Source organism: Acomys russatus, chromosome 1 (genome assembly GCF_903995435.1).
Source record: "Acomys russatus chromosome 1, mAcoRus1.1, whole genome shotgun sequence".
Taxonomy (NCBI): Eukaryota; Metazoa; Chordata; class Mammalia; order Rodentia; family Muridae; genus Acomys; species Acomys russatus.
In genome coordinates this window covers 116,359,353-116,364,459 of record NC_067137.1, presented here as the reverse complement: position 1 = coordinate 116,364,459, position 5,107 = coordinate 116,359,353, and positions in this window count along the sequence as shown.

The window sequence follows — 5,107 nt, the reverse complement described above, 5'->3', positions numbered from 1 at the left end:
GGAGGCCGCGACCGACTAGCTGTCAGCGCCTCGCGCCGCCTCGGCCCCAGGCCCCGCGCTCGCCAGCACCGCCCCCGCCGCTCGGCTCCGCCCCCGCCGGCTCGACCCCGCCCCAGGCACGCGGACCCGCCAACCACGTCTCCGCCTCCGGCTCCAAGCTCGCAGGACCCGCCCCCGCACAGCCACACCCTCTTTCGGGCTCAGCCCTAGCCGCCACGCCGTTCCCGCCCAGAGCAATAAGTATTTACCAATCACGACCTCGCTTTAGGCTCAGCCTCCAAGGCCCCGCCCCTTCTCACCTCCCTCGGGCTCAGGCTCCACCCCGAAGTCGGCCCCGCCCAGAACGCGTTGTCCTGGCAACCTCGCTTCCTGGGCGCATGCTGCCCCGGCGGCGGCGCAAATCCAGCCTGCTGGCTCCGCCCCTTTGGCACCTCCAAAAGCCTCTGTCAGCGTGCGGTGCCGGCACCCTTCTTTTCTAGTGCAAACCTTCTGGAAACCCAATCCCAGCCCTCCAATTCCCGTCTTTTGCTGACTGTTCCCAAACATCTCCTTTGAACCCCAGCGCCCCAAAGTTGGCCATCCCCGAATGTCCTCGTGCTGCGCCTTCACTGCCGGCCCGTGCAAACCGTGCGCTCACTGTGCGCCAGCGTCGGCCGGGAGGAGGCAAACAAGATCCCAGCGGGATGTAGGAGCCCCGAGACCGGGAGAAACCCTGATCCTGAGTGTGGATGGTGGTCCTTAGCCTTCTCATCCGGTATGAGCGCGAGCTCACCTCAGGCCTCTCAATTCCGAATTTAAGTTCCCAGGGGGTCGCTCTGCTTGGCCAGCAGTGGATGGGAAGGCCTGACGAACACTCTCCTAAACTAGATAAAGAGCCTCAGGTTTGGGGAGTGGGAGTTCTGAAGACTGCAGGAGAAGTTGGATTTCTGACTACCCCACCTTGGTTAGGTTCGGGAGGGCTTTGAAGACAGAAAAACAGGAGAGCTGTGTGCCTGTGCCCACATTTCCAGGACTAGTCCCCAGGAGGGATGTGGCAAGGATGCGTGAGGTCAGGGTGACAGAGAAAGCAGTAGTATCTGTGCTCGGTACCGAAGAGGCTTGATTTCGGCCTGGAGAGGCCACGGCAGCCTGAGCAGGTCAGGAAGCCACCGCGCCCCCGTGTGGTAGCGAGCGGCAGTCGCGGGTGCGCTCGCGGGACCTCGGGTGGCCCTGCCTGGGGGCAGAGAAAGGTCAGCCAATCTAGTTTAGCCATTTGTGAAAGCTCCCGGATTAAGGGGCCCGATGTGGAGGAAGAAAATGAGGCTGTGAGGAGGTTGTAGAATTTTTTCATGGTTTTAGGTAAGTTGAAGAGACTAGACAGAAAACGGAAGTCTTGGGGCATAGCAGTGCACACAGGAGGAAGGGTCAAAAGTCCTAGGTTTGGTGTGGTGATACAGACCTTGAATCTCAGCACTTGGAAGGCCGAGACTAGATAGAGACCCTGTCTCAAAAATAAAACGTTCTAGGCTTTGAGAGTTCAAGGCCAGTCTGGGCAACTTAAAACCTAAAACCCTGTCTTAAATTTTTTAAAAAAAGGTTAGCAATATAGCTTAGTGGTAAGGTGCTTGTTTGTAAATACACAATGCAAGGTCTTGTGCTTAATTGCCAGTACTGGGGGACGCCTATTGGCAAGGCAGAGTGGCATGCATGGTCACCTTAGGAGGCCGGTTATGAAGCTCCGCTCTGAGCTTAGCAGACATCCCAAGCTGCATGGAGCTAATTTCGTGTTGCCTTGTCTGTCTGGACTCTGAAAAGGGACGGACTCCTTGGAGGCATGGCCAGATTCTGATGGGCTCTGGGCACAGTCTGAGGTGGTCCACACAGGACAAACTAAGGAAATGAGGAGGTAATAATACTCTTTGACACACCAGGCAACACCTAGTGACCTCTGGCTCAACAGGGCCATCTCACCCCTACCATTTCTGCCCCTGTTCCTGTAGTGTCCTTGTTCAGTGGTGGCCCTGTCCCGGACCCCTCATCCACTCCGTTCCCATGCCTCCATCCCCAATGATGCTCCTAACTGTCCTATAATTAGTTGTGGGACACAGGCTGCTCACCAAGGCCCTAGGTCCCAGGGCTGGCTGACTGCCCTTTCACTGAGCAGGTGGCCAATGGCCAGCAGAGCACACTGCCTGCCACCTGGCCCTTCCCCAAGGTCTACACTAATACCATCCAATAGGGTAGCCACAGGCCACATGAGACTACCACTTGAGACATAGTCTGATTTGGAATAAGCATGTGTGTTAAATACATACCAGATTTCAGAAATTTAATAGCCTGTGTGTGTGTGTGTGTGTGTGTGTGTGTGAAAGAGAGAGAGAGAGGAGAGAGAGAGAGAGAGAGAGAGACAGAGAGAGAGAGAGAGAGAGAGAGAAAGGCATCAGATGTCCTCTCTCTCACCACCTATTTCTTTGAGGCAGAGTCTCTCCCTCAACCAGGGACTCACATTTTCTCAGCTAGGCTAGAACCCAGCAAAGACCCACAACCCTGTCTCTGTCCCCTCTCGGCACTGAGGTTACAGGTGTGAGCAGGACGCTCGGTGAGTTAGGTGTACAATGGCACTTAAACCTCCATGGCGCACATGCTTTCACCGGACAGTGGAACACGGACAGCAGCCCTTGAACATGGTCCTTAAGCCACAGCATTTCCATCACACAGGAACCCCAATAATAAACCCCAGTACACACACCCCAGACCAGAAGTCAAAATGAAGACGGGACCCTGCCACCCATGTGGAGTTTCGGCCAAACTACCACTGTAGATGTTTCCTATGTTAGTTAGGATTTATTTTGCTGTGATAAAAAAAAAAAAAACAAAAAACAACAAAACAAAACAAAACAAAACAAAAAACAAAAACAAAACAAAAAAAATGACCAAAAGCAATTTCCAGGGGGCAGAAAGGGTTTATTTAAGCTTACATCTTGTAGCCCATTATCCAAGGAAAGCAGGGCAAGAGCTCAAATCAGGAACCTGGAGACAAGAACTGACATAGAGGACATGGAGGAACACTGCTCGCTTCCCCTCCCCAGGGTGATTTGCTCACCCATCCAGGGCTGGCACCACCACAGTGGGCTGGGCCCTCCCATATCAATCATTAATCAAGAAAAATGCCCTACAGGCTCTCCCACGTGCCAAACTGGTGGGTGCATGTTCTCAGCTGAGGTTCCCACTTCTCAAGTGACCAGCTGTTTAGGGACATTTAATGTTAAGCTGACATAAAAACTAGCCAGAACGACCGCCGCCACCCCCCCCCCCCCATAGAGTGCCATTCCCCAGCAGGAAACCCTTGGGGAGAGGTAGTAAAAGGAATCTGGAGCCACTGCCCCAGGAAAGCTTAGGGATGGGGGAGCCGCAGAGAAGTGGGCCTCGGTCCTCCAAAGCTCTGGACCCCAGTTTATAGCCACCATGGGGATGAAGAGAGGGATGGTAATGTTGGACGTGCAGGGGGACCATTGAGACAGGTGCTAACACACCTGAGGCGCCTGGCGAGCAGCACATTCTGCAGAAAGGCTGGGTCTTCATCAAGAGGTGGGGGAGAGGCCAGCCGCCCAGCTGGAAGACTCGAGTTCTCCATGCTAACCTGAAGGCACTCACTTTTCTCACTTTACCTGTTCCTTCCTATTTCACCCCCATGCCAGTGTCTCCATATGGCATGCCTCCCTACCTAACACAGTTGGCAGCTGCCAGCATGGATGTCACCAGATCACTACCGAGCTCTCTGTTCAGAAGATCCATAGGATGCATTGGTTACATCTGTAATGCTACCTTGGTTTTTTTTTTTTTTTTTCACCCAGGAATCCTATTAATTACCTCCATTTCCCCCACAAGGCTCAGAGAAGGTAAGTGACGGGCTGTCCTCAGGCCACACAGGGAGGACTAGAACCCTCAACCTCTTCTAGTCTAATGTGGGTAAGAGGTGGACATGGGTGTCTTGGGAGCTCAAGGCTAAAAGAACCTTCTCGGCCAGGCCATGACAGACCAAGTGCACCTGCTCAGCACCCTGCCCTCCACACCCAAACCTCCCCCTCCAATCAATAACCAGAACAGACCGTGTAGACTCTGTACTCCCTCCAGGAACTGTCCTGCAAAGACGCAAAGGACACGGGCTCCCCGGATCCCCAGTCTTGCGGCTGCACAGCTTTGCTCCAGAAGATGATGTTTTCCCTTTTCAGTTTGTCATTTTCTTAGCAGCTCAGTCAGAGTTGCAGAGCAACCAGGGTGACCCTCAAGCTCCCTCCGCAGAGGGCTTTACTCTTAGCTGCACCGGAGAGGAGCAGACGTCACCAAGCCCGAGCCTGCACCAGTTCCTCTGCCTGGAGCACCACACCGGCCTGTTCAGACCAGAACTCAGTGCGGGAATGACTTCTTCCCGCAAAGCTTGGATCAGGAGCCTCACCCAGAAACCCTGGCCACAGCTGCCAGACACAGGCTGCATCCTGGTCTCCCTGCCTAGTGGCTCTTTTGTTTAGCTAGCCCCACCCCTGTCTATCCAGGCACAAAGCCACCGGTGAGGCCTCACATGTGCAAGGAACCTTCTTCCTATACAGCAGAAGAGAAGCTGCAGACCCCACCCTCTTTCCTTGTGGGGCCCTCACCTTGCACCCCAGATTCTGGGTATGTGGGATGATAACAGGAGGGAGGAGAGGCTTGTGAATAGGGAATTGTTGACACAGCCATGATGACTAGCCTTGATGCCCACCCCCCAAAACCCCTCCCCGCAGGCTACTTGGCCCACAGATGGGTCTGAGGAATCTGAGGGTCCCCTAGGAGGTGATGGAGACAGTAGAGCCCCACCCCCACCCCACCCGGGACTCAGAGGCTTAAGGGCCTGAGTGGGAGCCTAAGGGAACTTCTGTCCCAGAAATAGGTGAGAATCAGGCTTCAAGGATGGAAGAGACCCAGCAGTCTCCCCCAGGGTGCCTGGCAGGGCTCATCAAATGGTTTCAGAAGTCCTCCAGGCCCTCTAGTCAGCTTTCTGTCCTGGGTGCTTGCCTTCATTTCATCAGCCTGATCCCTGGTGGGCAGGAAATGACCACAGCTCCCCCCCTCCCATGCCCCCTGGCCCTTT